Source organism: Haliotis rufescens, unplaced genomic scaffold, assembly GCF_023055435.1.
Source record: "Haliotis rufescens isolate VD_foot unplaced genomic scaffold, xgHalRufe1.0.p SCAF_10, whole genome shotgun sequence".
Taxonomy (NCBI): domain Eukaryota; kingdom Metazoa; phylum Mollusca; class Gastropoda; order Lepetellida; family Haliotidae; genus Haliotis; species Haliotis rufescens.
The window spans coordinates 39462933-39478091 of record NW_025963780.1 but is presented as its reverse complement, the minus strand read 5'-3'; positions in this window follow the sequence as shown (position 1 = coordinate 39478091).

Here is a 15159-nt window from a genome sequence, read left to right as displayed (position 1 = left end):
TTTTAAGTGGGAACAGAGCGCCATTTCCAATTTGTTGAAATAGTTTAGAAAATGCTGAACTAATCTATTTCTCGAACAAACTTTATGAATTAACTACATCTATTCGTGTGTAAGTCTTATTAGTTAGTTAGCAATTACCCCCAGTAAATAATACAAATTAACAATAAAGGCCTCTCCACACTGGAATTGGATATAGCAGTACTTAACTTACATCACGGTCACTGAAAATATACAACTGTCAATGGCTGCAAAATGTTGTTGTTTATACTCTCCGTGCCTCTGACACGTTACACGAAACAAGATGACGACTCCGATCTATGATGTGATTCAACATTAATCTGTAGATTTACTGGGTATGAGCCTGCTGGTACGACGTAATTGCCAGGGGAGCTCCATTGAGTATGACTGAACAGCCGTTGTTGCAGATGAGCCGGCAGTTTGACACGAAGGTTTGAAAATATCATATGAAAGCGTATGAAAGAAAAGGTACAGTTATGGCCTTGTCACAGTGATTCGGGTTTGTTTTGCTTAATTGTGTGTGTTCTGAATTTTAATTTCATCAAGTTTGATAGCTCTTGTGATCAAATGCCTGTGTTGGTTTTCGATGGACTTTCAAATCCTCTCATGCCAATTTCTAACGTATCAATAAATATCGATCACAAAAGGTTTCAAAACAACATGTTGTCATAAATAAAGATTTTTGCAACACTTTCAATTGCTATGATTTGCTTTATTTATCGTTTGTTTCAATGTGGAAATTCCGTGTTCGCACCGACATATCCCTCACAGTTTCATAAACGTTATAAGTTATGCCTCCATTAAATGTCGTAATCTCATCAAAGCAATCAGGCTTACAACCGAGAACGTCAAAATCATAGCGTACCGTATTTCCCCTCTTAGACTCTCGGACGCCTATTAATATCGTGAGATCTGTCGAGCTATGAAGCCAGAAAAATATTATAAATTGTCATTTGAAGAATGCATACGTAGTTAAAATATATTGTGTTTGTTCCATAATCATAAACCATTTTGCCCAGGGCTATTTGAAGATTCTTAAATATACTTTAGGGGAAATGATCGTGCTCATGTCTCCGAAACAATGGTAAACCTCTCTGACCTACGCCACTACGGGCTTTCCTCATTCTTTAAGTACTGTACTCATTGAAGTGACGTTAACCCCATCACTCTTGATAGAATAACACAGAAATTGTATATGAAAGTAACTGAAGCACCGTAGAATCACACTGAAGGGAATGAGCTTAAGAATCAACTTGTCACAGATGGAACTAAGTTGGGGATATTACATGCATGGTGGTACAACTTCCTTACGACACAAAAACATTTGACTATGTTATGAAGATGTGCAGCCTACAATATCCCAGTATAGGTTCAGTAAACTACTTGTGAATTTCTCTGCGTTGGGATGTAAACTGCCGGGCAAAAGAATGTATACGTCATATTTAATTGTGGCTAAAATAAAAGGAAATAAAAAATTGTCATTCGATGAAGATGTATGTGATACTGGTATCATAGTTGTGCTTTAGGTGTGCAGTGTTTCGGTGACTTTTTCAGCCTAGCAACGTTTTTATAACGTTCATAATGTTTTTGGACAAATCGATTTTTCAAGTGTATACTTTCTTTTGCCCGAAACTTTAGTTCTCAGTGTAGACATATGGTTCTCACTACAGGCATACAGTTCTCACTATGGACACAAAAATTAAATAAAATGAAATCTAGAAGATTATTTCTGTCCTCGTTTTCTGTCGTAACTTCTTTCCTGGGTAAATGGGGATTGTGTCACTACTTTCCCGGGTTTGTGGGAATATTTGTTACTTCTCTTCCGGGAAAGTGGGGATATATGTTACACCTATCTCGGGTATGTTTGGGATTTGACCACGACTTTCCCTGGTATGTCGAGATATTTGATACTTCTCCCCCATGTTGACAGCACTTCTTCTCACATCTATCCTTGGTGTGTAGGGTTGCTTGTTACTTCAATTCTTTTGTAATTGCATGTAATGGAATCCTAGATGGGACATTGTCGACAATATTTCGACTTTGTACAATGTCACGTTGTCGCACTGCCGCCCTTTCATAACAATCAAAATTAGTTTTCAAAACACGATGATGCGACAACACGACAATGAGAAAAATGGTCAAAATGTCACGTTGTCGCATTGTCGCGCTTTGGCTCATGGTGACGTTTTTCAAGGGAGTTTGTGAGAGCGACATCGCGGCAACGCAACAATGTCCCTTCTAGGATTTCAAAGCATGTCTACCTCATGCATGAACATTAAGGATTGTCATGTTAATCCCATTGCCATGTAAGTGTGACCTTTTGTTACTTCTATCACATGTGTCCTATATGTAGGATAGTTTATATCTTTAGTCTAGTTATATAAGTTTGGGTTTTACTCCTGTCACGCCTATTTGGGGAAGCTTCTTACTTCTTCACGTGTTTGTGAGACTATTTGTTACTTCTGTCACGTGCGTGTAACGCTGCTTGTTTCTGCTGTCCTAGGTATATTGGACTGAGTATAACGTCTCTCCTGTTTCTGTATGGTGGGTTGCTTCGGACGTCTGTGCCACATGTGTGAGGCTACTTGTTTCTTTAATCCCGCATATATAGGACTGCTTGTTACTTCTTTCCCATTTCTGGAGGGCTGCTTGTTACTTCTGTGATTCGAATGTGGGTTTGCCAGTTACTTCTGTCCCTCGTGTGTAGGGCTGCTTGTTACTCCTGTCCCTCGTGTGTAGGGTTGCTTGTTACTTTCGGTCCTCGTGTGTAGGGCTGCTTGTTACTCCTGTCCCTCGTGTGTAGGGTTGTTTCTTACTTCTGTACCTCGTGTGTAGGGGTGGTTGTTACTTCTGTACCTCGTTTGCAGGGCTGCTTGTTACTTCTGTCCCTCGTGTGTAGGGCTGGTTGTTACTTCTGTCCCTCGTTTGTAGGGCTGCTTGTTACTTCTGTCCCTCGTGTGTAGGGCTGCTTGTTACTTCTGTCCATCGTGTGTAGGGCAGCTTGTTACTTCTGTCCCTCGTGTGTATGGTTGCTTGTTACTTTCGGTCCTCGTGTGTAGGGTTGCTTGTTACTTTCGGTCCTCGTGTGTAGGGCTGCTTGTTACTCCTGTCCCTCGTGTGTAGGGTTGTTTCTTACTTCTGTCCCTCGTGTGTAGGGCTGCTTGTTACTTTCGGTCCTCGTGTGTAGGGCTGCTTGTTACTTTCGGCCCTCTTGTGTAGGGCTGCTTGTTACTTCTGTACCTCGTGTGTAGGGCTCCTTGTTACTTTCGGCCCTCTTGTGTAGGGCTGCTTGTCACTTCTGTAACCTCGTGTGTAGGGCTGCTTGTTACTTTCGGTCCTCGTGTGTAGGGCTGCTTGTTACTTTCGGCCCTCTTGTGTAGGGCTGCTTGTTACTTATGTACCTCGTGTGTGGGGCTCCTTGTTACTTTCGGCCCTCGTGTGTAGGGCTGCTTGTTACTTCTGTAACCTCGTGTGTAGGGCTGCTTGTTACTTTCGGTCCTCGTGTGTAGGGCTGCTTGTTACTTTCGGCCCTCTTGTGTAGGACTGCTTGTTACTTCTGTACTTCGTGTGTGGGGCTGCTTGTTACTTCTGTACCTCGTGTGTAGGGCTGCTTGTTACTTCTGTACCTCGTGAGCAGGGCTGCCTGTTACTTCTGTCCCTCGTGTGCAGGGCTGCCTGTTACTTCTGTACCTCGTGAGCAGGGCTGCCTGTTACTTCTGTCCCTCGTGTGCAGGGCTGCCTGTTACTTCTGTACCTCATGTGTAGGGTTGTTTCTTACTTCTGTCCCTCGTGTGTAGGGCTCCTTGTTACTTCTGTACCTCGTGTGTAGGGCTCCTTGTTACTTTCGGCCCTCTTGTGTAGGGCTGCTTGTTACTTCTGTAACCTCGTGTGTAGGGCTGCTTGTTACTTTCGGTCCTCGTGTGTAGGGCTGCTTGTTACTTTCGGCCCTCTTGTGTAGGGCTGCTTGTTACTTCTGTAACCTCGTGTGTAGGGCTGCTTGTTACTTTCGGTCCTCGTGTGTAGGGCTGCTTGTTACTTTCGGCCCTCTTGTGTAGGGCTGCTTGTTACTTCTGTACTTCGTGTGTGGGGCTGCTTGTTACTTCTGTCCCTCGTGTGTAGAGCTGCTTGTTACTTCTGTACCTCGTGAGCAGGGCTGCCTGTTACTTCTGTCTCTCGTGTGCAGGGCTGCCTGTTACTTCTGTTCCTCGTGTGCAGGGCTGCTTGTTACTTCTGTCCCTCGTACGCGTGTGTTGGGCTGTTTCTTACTTCTGTCCCAAGTGTGTATGGCTGCCTGTTACTGCTGTCCCTCGTACGCGTGTGTAGGGCTGCTTGTTACTTCTGTCCCTCGTGTGTAGGGCTGCTTGTTACTTCTGTCCCTCGTGTGTAGGGCTGCTTGTTACTTCTGTCCCTCGTGTGTAGTGCTGCTTGTTACTTCTGTCCCTCGTGTGTAGGGCTGCTTGTTACTTCTGTCCCTCGTGAGCAGGGCTGCCTGTTACTTCTGTACCTCGTGTGCAGGGCTGCTTGTTACTTCTGTCCCTCGTACGCGTGTGTTGGGCTGTTTCTTACTTCTGTCCCTCGTGTGTAGGGCTGCTTGTTACTTCTGTCCCTCGTGTGTAGGGCTGCTTGTTACTTCTGTCCCTCGTGAGCAGGGCTGCCTGTTACTTCTGTCCCTCGTGTGTAGTGCTGCTTGTTACTTATAAACCTCTAGTGACGTCACTGTATTGTCTCGCCAGGGTCTTCTTTTACCGACTAAACCTCTACTGGTAGTTTACCGGGCATTCCCAGGGTAGCCCCGGGCATTCCTAGGGTAAGCCCCGGGCTTTCTGCAAGAAATCACGGGAGATTTTCTACTGAAAGCCTGGTTTTTTCCCCGAAAAATACCCTCTGTATTGAATTACCTTTCTGCATGAAAAAAACCCTTCAGAACATGGCTCAACTATTTATTGATATTAGATGAAATTTAAATTGAGCTTCACAGTTCGATTTAGTTTGTCTTCAGGTCATTGGTCATCTGCTCTTTTCGGATCAGCTTCTTCACGTGATGGCGAGTTCATTTTTTCAACATACTAAGTATGTCAGAGACCGTTGCCTTTTGGTTGTCAGAAGTTCTCTTGTAATTTCGAACGGCGTCGCTCCGATGTCCTGAAACAAATTGTTCAGATTACTGAAAGTATTACACATACAGCATACAAATACACTTAAAAACTAATACAGATTCCAAAAACACCAATATTACCATATATATCATAAACAAAAAAGAGCATCTTACTGGTTTGGAAAAAATATTTCTTTGATATGTTATGACTTTTGCTGAATAACAATTTCTTATTACTGCAGGACTAAAATGTTTATCAACCTACCGGTAATTTCGCAAATCATTTGTTCATCAACGTCACCTAGATACAATCTAGGGCAGCCTGTTACTCCTGTCCCTCGTGTGTAGGGCTGCTTGTTACTTCTGTCCCTCGTGTGCAGGGCTGCCTGTTACTTCTGTCCCTCGTGTGTAGTGCTGCTTGTTGCTTCTGTCCCTCGTGTGTAGGGCTGCCTGTTAATTCTGTCCCTAGAGTGTAGGGCTGCCTGTTACTTCTGTCCCTCGTGTGTAGGGCTGGTTGTTACTTCTGTCCCTCGTGTGTAGAGTTTATTTTACTTCTGTCCCTCGTGTGTAGGGCTGATTGTTACTATTGCCCCTCGTGTGTAGGGCTGCTTGTTACTTCTGTACCTTGTGTGTAGGGCAGCCTGTTACTTCTGTCCCTCATGCGTAGGGTTGTTTTTTACTTCTGTACCTCGTGTGTAGGGTTGTTTCTTACTTCTGTACCTCGTGTGTAGGGCTGCTTGTTACTTCCGTCCCTGATGTGTAGGGCTGCTTGTTACTTCTGTACCCCGTGTGTAGGGTTGTTTCTTAATTCTGTACCCCGTGTGTAGGGCTGCTTGTTACTTCTCCCTCGTGTGTAGGGCTGCTTGTTACTTCTGTACCCTATGTGTAGGGATGCCTGTTTCTCCTCTCCCTCGTGTGTAGGGCTGCTTGTTACCTCTGTCCCTCGTGTGTAGGGCTGCTTGTTACTTCTGTTCCTTGTGTGTAGGGCTGCCTGTTACTTCTGTACCTCGTGTGTACGGCTGCTTGTTACTTCTGTACCTCGTGTGTAGGGCTGCCTGTTTCTCCTGTCCCTCGTGTGTAGGGCTGCTTGTTACTTCTGTACCTCGTGTGTAGGGCTGCTTGTTACTTCTGTTCCTCGTGTGTAGGGCTGCCTGTTACTTCTGTACCTCGTGTGCAGGGCTGCCTGTTACTTCTCTCCCTCATGTGTAGGGCTGCTTGTTACTTTCGGCCCTCGTTTGTTGGACTGCATGTCACTTTCGGCCCTCGGGCGTAGGGCTGCTTGTTACTTCTGTCCATCGTGTGAAGGGCTGCTTGTTACTTCTGTACCTCGTGTGTAGGGTTGTTTCTTACTTCTGTCCCTCGTGTGTAGGGCTGCCTGTTACTACCGGTCCTCGTGTGTAGGGCTGTTTGTTACTTCTACCCCTCGTGTGTAGGGCTGCTTGTTACTTCCGTCCCTCGTGTGTAGGGCTTCTTGTTATTCCTGTCCCTCGTGTGTAGGGCTGCTTGTTACTTCTGTCCCTCGTGTGTAGGGCTGCTTGTTACTTCTGTCCCTCGTGTGTAGGGCTGCTTGTTACTTCTGTCCCTCGTGTGTAGGGCTGCTTGTTACTTCTGTCCCTCGTGTGTAGGGCTGCTTGTTACTTCTGTCCCTCGTGTGTAGGGCTGCTTGTTACTTCTGTCCCTCGTGAGCAGGGCTGCCTGTTACTTCTGTACCTCGTGTGCAGGGCTGCTTGTTACTTCTGTCCCTCGTACGCGTGTGTTGGGCTGTTTCTTACTTCTGTCCCAAGTGTGTATGGCTGCTTGTTACTTTTGTCCCTCGTGTGTAGGGCTGTTTCTTACTTCTGTCCGTCTTGTGTAGGGCTGCTTGTTACTTCTGTCCCACGTGTGTAGTGCTGGTTATTATTTCTGTCCCTCGTGTGTAGTGCTGCTTGTTACTTCTGTCCCTCGTGTGTAGTGTTGCTTGTTACTTATAAACCTCTAGTGACGTCACTGTATTGTCTCGCCAGGGTCTTCTTTTACCGACTAAACCTCTACTGGTAGTTTACCGGGCATTCCCAGGGTAAGCCCCGGGCATTACTAGGGTAAGCCCCGGGCTTTCTGCAAGAAATCCCGGAAGATTTTCTACTGAAAGCCTGGTTTTTTTCCCGAAAAATACCCTCTGTATTGAATTACCTTTCTGCATGAAAAAAACCCTTCAGAACATGGCTCAACTATTTATTGATATTAGATGAAATTTAAATTGAGCTTCACAGTTCGATTTAGTTTGTCTTCAGGTCATTGGTCATCTGCTCTTTTCGGATCAGCTTCTTCACGTGATGGCGAGTTCATTTTTTCAACATACTAAGTATGTCAGAGACCGTTGCCTTTTGGTTGTCAGAAGTTCTCTTGTAATTTCGAACGGCGTCGCTCCGATGTCCTGAAACAAATTGTTCAGATTACTGAAAGTATTACACATACAGCATACAAATACACTTAAAAACTAATACAGATTCCAAAAACACCAATATTACCATATATATCATAAACAAAAAAGAGCATCTTACTGGTTTGGAAAAAATATTTCTTTGATATGTTATGACTTTTGCTGAATAACAATTTCTTATTACTGCAGGACTAAAATGTTTATCAACCTACCGGTAATTTCGCAAATCATTTGTTCATCAACGTCACCTAGATACAATCGAGTGGCTGCCGTGGCTCTCAAGGAATGGTTTATCTTCATGCCCTCAATACCGGACGTCTTGCACAGTCTTTTGACGGTAACTTGTAAGGTTATTTCACGCTCGGAGAGTGGATCTCCTAAACGGAATTTAAAGTCATCACTCTCCTCGTCTTCTTCAGCCCAGGATGCCGATTCTTTAAAAACTGACTGCGTCAGAAATATATCGTTGTTGTCTGCGTCCATCCTCTTCAGTGGAATTCATTCGACTGGCTTGAACCACGTGGGCTCATTGTTACAACGGACCTGAAGCACGTGCGTCACGTGCAGCGAGCGGATGTACTCCCCGCGTATTGCAGTTAAACTCCCAACAGTAAATATCAATGAAGTCATGTTAATACCAATTAGTAAAACTATATCTAATTCATATTATTTGATCAGTTCATAAGTGAGATCAAAAACTTGCCTTCGGTTTTGTTTGGGAAGTATGCCCTTGGCCTCGGGAAAGGGGGTCGGGCCTATCGGCCCTCCCCCCTTTCCCTCCTCCGCGGGCATACTTCCCAAACAAAACCTCGGGCGCGGTTTTGATCCTACACATCTGTCCCACGTGTGTATGGCTCCCTGTTACTCCTGTCCCTCGTGTGTAGGGCTGCTTGTTACTTCTGTCCCTCGTGTGTAGGTCTGCTTGTTACTTCTGTCCTTCATGTGTAGGGCAGCCTGTTACTCCTGTCCCTCGTGTGTAGGGCTGCTTGTTACTTCTGTCCCTCGTGTGCAGGGCTGCCTGTTACTTCTGTCCCTCGTGTGTAGGGCTGCTTGTTGCTTCTGTCCCTCGTGTGTGGGGCTGCCTGTTACTTCTGTCCCTAGAGTGTAGGGCTGCTTGTTACTTCTGTCCCTCGTGTGTAGGGCTGGTTGTTACTTCTGTCCCTCGTGTGTAGAGTTTATTTTACTTCTGTCCCTCGTGTGTAGGGCTGATTGTTACTATTGCCCCTCGTGTGTAGGGCTGCTTGTTACTTCTGTACCTTGTGTGTAGGGCAGCCTGTTACTTCTGTCCCTCATGCGTAGGGTTGTTTTTTACTTCTGTACCTCGTGTGTAGGGTTGTTTCTTACTTCTGTACCTCGTGTGTAGGGCTGCTTGTTACTTCCGTCCCTGATGTGTAGGGCTGCTTGTTACTTCTGTACCCCGTGTGTAGGGTTGTTTCTTAATTCTGTACCCCGTGTGTACGACTGCTTGTTACTTCTGTAACCTCGTGTGTAGGGCTGGTTGTTACTTCCGTCTATCATGTGTATGGTTGTTTCATACTTCTGTACCTCGTGTGTAGGGCTGCCTGTTACTTTCGGTCCTCGTGTGTAGGGCTGCTTGTTACTTCTGCCCCTCGTGTGAACGGAAGCTTGTTACTTCTGTCCCTCGTGTGTAGGGCTGCTTGTTACTTCTCCCTCGTGTGTAGGGCTGCTTGTTACTTCTGTACCCTATGTGTAGGGCTGCCTGTTTCTCCTCTCCCTCGTGTGTAGGGCTGCTTGTTACCTCTGTCCCTTGTGTGTAGGGCTGCTTGTTACTTCTGTACCTCGTGTGTAGGGCTGCCTGTTTCTCCTGTCCCTCGTGTGTGGGGCTGCTTGTTACTTCTGTACCTCGTGTGTAGGGCTGCTTGTTACTTCTGTTCCTCGTGTGTAGGGCTGCCTGTTACTTATGTACCTCGTGTGCAGGGCTGCCTGTTACTTCTCTCCCTCATGTGTAGGGCTGCTTGTTACTTTCGGCCCTCGTTTGTTGGACTGCATGTCACTTTCGGCCCTCGGGCGTAGGGCTGCTTGTTATTTCTGTCCATCGTGTGAAGGGCTGCTTGTTACTTCTGTACCTCGTGTGTAGGGTTGTTTCTTACTTCTGTCCCTCGTGTGTAGGGCTGCCTGTTACTACCGGTCCTCGTGTGTAGGGCTGTTTGTTACTTCTACCCCTCGTGTGTAGGGCTGCTTGTTACTTCCGTCCCTCGTGTGTAGGGCTTCTTGTTACTCCTGTCCCTCGTCTGTAGGGCTGCTTGTTACTTCTGTCCCTCGTGTGTAGGGCTTCTTGTTTCTCCTGTCCCTCGTCTGTAGGGCTGCTTGTTACTTCTGTCCCTCATGTGTAGGGCTGCTTGTTACTTCTGTCCCTCATGTGTAGGGCTGCTTGTTACTTCTGTCCCTCGTGTGTAGAGTTGTTTTTTACTTCTGTCGCTCGTTTGTAGGGCTGCTTGTTACTTCTGTCCCTCGTGTGTAGGGCTGCTTGTTACTTCTGTACCCCATGTGTAGGGCTGCCTGTTACTCCTGTCCCTCGTGTGTAGGGCTGCTTGTTACTTCTGTCCCTCGTGTGCAGGGCTGCCTGTTACTTTTGTCCCTCGTTTGTAGGGCTGCTTGTTACTTCTGTACCTCGTGTGTAGGGCTGCTCGTACTTCTGTACCTCGTGTGTAGGGCTGCTTGTTACTTCTGTACCTCGTGTACAGGGCTGCTTGTTACTTCTGTACCTCGTGTGTAGGGCTGCTTGTTACTTCTGTCCCTCATGTGTAGGGCTGCCTGTTACTTCTGTACCCCATGTGTAGGGCTGCTTGTTACTTCTGTACCTCGTGTGTAGGGCTGCCTGTTACTTCTGTCCCTTATGGGTAGGGCTGCTTGTTTCTTCTGTTCCTTGTGTGTAGGGCTGCCTGTTACTCCTGTCCCTCGTGTGTAGGGCTGCTTGTTACTTCTGTACCTCGTGTGCAGGGCTGCCTGTTACTTCTGTCCCTCGTTTGTAGGGCTGCTTGTTACTTCTGTACCTCGTATGTAGGGCTGCCTGTTACTTCTGTCCCTCGTTTGTAGGGCTGCTTGTTACTTCTGTACCTCGTGTGTAGGGCTGCTTGTTACTTCTGTACCCCATGTGTAGGGCTGCCTGTTATTCCTGTCCCTCGTGTGTAGGGCTGCTTGTTACTTCTGTACCTCGTGTGCAGGGCTGCTTGTTACCTCTGTCCCTCGTTTGTAGGGCTGCTTGTTACTTCTGTACCTTGTGTGTAGGGCTGCTTGTTACTTCTGTTCCTCGTGTGTAGGGCTGCTTGTTACTTCTGTACCTTGTGTGTAGGGCTGCTTGTTACTCCTGTCCCTCGTGTGTATTATTGCTTGTTACTTCTGTCCCACGTGTGTATGGCTGCTTGTTACTTCTGTCCCACGTGTGCAGGGCTGCTTGTTACTTCTGTCCCTCATTTGTAGGGCTGCTTGTTACTTCTGTTCCTTGTGTGTAGGGCTGGTTGTTACTTCTGTCCTTCGTGTGTAGGGTTGTTTCTTACTTCTGTACCTCGTGTGTAGGGCTGCTTGTTACTTCTGTCCCTCATTTGTAGGGCTGCTTGTTACTTCTGTTCCTTGTGTGTAGGGCTGGTTGTTACTTCTGTCCTTCGTGTGTAGGGTTGTTTCTTACTTCTGTAGCTCGTGTGTAGGGCTGCTTGTTACTTCTGTAGCTCGTGTGTAGGGCTGCTTGTTACTTCTGTAGCTCGTGTGTAGGGCTGCTTGTTACTTCCGTCCCTCATGTGTAGGGCTGCTTGTTACTTCTGTACCCCATGTGTATGGCTGCTTGTTACTTCTGTCCAACGTGTGTAGGACTGCTTGTTACTTCTGTACCTCTTTTGTATGGCTGCTTGTTACTTCCGTCCAACGTGTGTAGGGCTGCTTGTTACTTCTGTAGCTCGTGTGTAGGGCTGCTTGTTACTTCTGTCCCTCATGTGTAGGGCTGCTTGTTACTTCTGTCCCTCGTGTGTTGGGCTGTTTCCTATTTCTGTACCCCATGTATAGGGCTGCTTGTTACTTCTGTCCCTCGTGTTTAGGGCTGCTTGTACGTAGGAATGCGTGTTTCCTCTATCCTGAATATGTATCTTGTATCTAGGGCTCCGTGTATTTTCTATCCCATGAATCAAGTCTTTGAAAGCCATTTATGATAGTAAATTTGTGATACACATAAGGAAGAGAATTTATGGATGTCAACTTCATTATGAGGAACACAACGTTTCGGAGTATATGCTTACTCCTCCATTACTTCTGTACCTCGAATGTGGGGCTGCTTTTTACTTCTGTCCCTCGTGTGTAGGGTTTCCTGAAGAGGAACTGACAAAGCATAATATAACATAGCCATTATATGTAAGCATCACTACTTTAATTGTTTGATAAAAGAAATTGAATCCGTTCATTCATACGCTTGTAAAAGAATATTTGGTGTTGGAACATAGCACTTCTAATGTAATTGTTTATGATGAATATGGTCTCATACCCTTATATATATAATGAGAAAACAATATGTGAAATGCCGCACATCCTCACTGATAACATCTACGTCAAATTTAGGGGTGAGAAAAAGGCATCCCCATGGACACCAATTGTGCCTGCCTTCTTGCGGATCGGTTTCTTTATGCATTTGAATCCGAATTTCAGCTGGGATTGGAAAAGTCAAAACAAGGTAATGTGGCCAAGAAATTTAACTTAAGCTTCAAGCACATCGATTATTTGATATCGTTCAATAACAATCAAATTACCAATTCCTTTCCACTGATTTACCTACCTGAACCAGAAATAAAGGAGGCCAGTTACACCGCCTCATCTGTTTCATATTTAGATCTATGCATAAAGTTTCAGAGTGACACAACACTCTGCACAAGACTGTATGACAAGAGGGATAATTTCAACTTTCCAATCGTCAATTTTCCATTCATGTCGAGCAATATTCCAGCAGCTCCAGCCTTTGGTGTTTACATTTCACAACTTTTAAGATACAATCGAGCATGCTCCTACTATCAAGATTTCAAAGAGCATCATGCGACTCCTGTTCAGAAGTTGTTTGATCAAAGTTACAACATTCAAGACCTCAGTAAAGCTTTCAACAGGTTCTATAGTAGACATGTGGAGGACATTTCCAGATTTGATGCATCATTGGCAAAAATGATGTATTGACTTGTAACTTATGTTCCCGTGTTGTTTCAGGTAAACAGTTGACATGCCTTTGCATGTGTTTGTGACGGGTGCCACCGGTGGAGTAGGATACTTTAATTAAATATATATATGATGAATGTGGATTTGCTGACAAATACATTATTAATGAAACCTTATTGGAACAAAATGTTAATCATGGTATTCTTTTCCTCTGGGGGATTGCAATAATTATGAGTGGTTAGTTTGAAAATTAAAACTTAAAAACAATGTATTTCATAAAAGGAAAACTTGATTCATCAACATATGAATACCACTCAGAACCTACACCACATACACACACACGATACAGTATACGTAGTAAAACCCTTGTAAAGCATTAATGTGCCATTTTGTATTCCTTTGTGTTTTACGAGGGCTGTTCTAAGCCTTACAAACAAAACCAACAATTGTAAAAGTGTTTTTCATTTCATTTTTCAACATCATCTCGCTGCTTTTCAATACACTTCTATATATCGATAGTGAAGCTTTTCGAGTTCTAGTCAGGACGAGTGAGTGAGTAAGTGAGTATTGTTTTACGCCGCTTTTAGCACTATTCAAGCAATATCACGGCGGGGGAACACCAGAAATGGGCTTCACACATTGTACCCATGTCGGGAATTGAACCCGGGTCTTCGGCGTGACGAGCGAACGCTTTAACCACCAGGCTACCCGACCGCCCCTTAGTCAGGACGAAGTTTTCTGAAGCCACCCTGACAAATCCATTCACGGCAGCTTTGGGGTCATGGTGCAATGTCTGGCGAGTATGAAGGGTGAGGAATCTCTTGGAACCCACATTGTCGCACAGCAGCCTTTGCGAGTCGAGGTGTGTGAGAAGAGGCATTGTCATGAAGGAGTACAACTCCAGCAGTCAGCATTCCTTGCCGCTTTTCTTTGACATAATCTCTCAGGCGGTGAAGCAAATCAGCATAGTAGAGACTGGTATTCATCTATTGATTTTCTAAGTAATCAACCAGGATCATGCCCTTTGCATCCCAGAATACAGTGGCCATAACTGTCTTACTGATCTTGAAGACTTGAAGTTCTTTGGTGCCGAGAATTAGAATGGTGTCATTCCATGGATTTACGTTTCGACTCGGAGTCATAGTGGTGGACGCATGTTTCTTCATCCGTTACTAATCTCTTTTTGAATTTGATGAAATCCTCCTCAATAAGCTCTAAATCTTCTCTAGAAATGTCAGTTCTTTTTTCCTACAGATCAGAATTTAGAAACTTTGGCACCCAACGGTCAGGTGTCTTATTCATCTGTAAATGTTCATGAATAATACCTTCGATGAATCCATGGCTTAGTCCTGTGTCTTCTGTTATGGTAATACGTCTATCTGACAGTATAAGTTATTCTATCTCCTTGATTGAGTCTTTATTTATGAAAGTTGAAGGATGTCCATACCTAGGGTCATCATCATGTTCTACTAGCCTTTAACATAGCTGCCAAACGTTTAACAGCGGAAAGCAAGGGCACTTATCTCCATACACTTGTGACATGCGGTCATGAACGTCTTGGGGAGTACTTTTCTCTAAAGTAAAAACCTGATGACTGCTCGGCAACTCTTCATTTTAATTTCTGTGTCCATTTGGACCCCTATCACGTTCAACTGACTGTATTGTTTGTTGTTTAACGCCGCAGACAGTTGAACGTGATAGGTCCTCAACAGACCAAATACACTTGCAATGAACTACGCAAACAATGTACCGTATTGACTAGTTCACTTTATGGCCCATAGTTGAAAGTTAGTCAGGCTTATAACTTTTTTACCAGCCCTCGTATTATTTTGCATTCTTCCTTGGGGTGAGTCACTTGAACCTGAGTGGGGTTGATTTTATCCTGAAGGGAATGAGGTGGACTATAGGCATACAATAAATGGGGATATTAAAATTCAGGTGTTATTCATATAGGACGATTTATTTCAAGTGTAAATGAAAAGCAATAACTGCTAGCTAGCTTTTGAAAGGCTGAAGGTATTCCGTGTACGACGCCTGGCGAAGACGCCAGCATTATTCGTGTTGACAAAAGAGAACGCATCGAAGTTTTTTTTATTGTTGTGAATTTCACTCTTTGAAATGTAGCATGTTTACAACTTTACACATGCTTTGACATAATACCATTCAAAAGATTCATAATAGCAGATAAAGCTGAAACCATCGAACACTGTTCACATGTTTTGCTGTGACAACACCAACCGATTCAAACACCGTACTCGTATATCTCAAATGACAACAGACAAAGCTGCACGTCTGTCTGTGGGCGTGGTGATATTTGTGTGAGGTCGAGTTGTCTGCACATTGTTTCCTTCAAGGTTATATTTGCATATGACCCAAAATCTTCTGAATATAACGAATACTTGCTGTCCTTTATCGTGGTGTGCATGACTAGGACATAGCCCACAAGTAGCGATACGATTTCTTAATACAAACTTCATGAGAA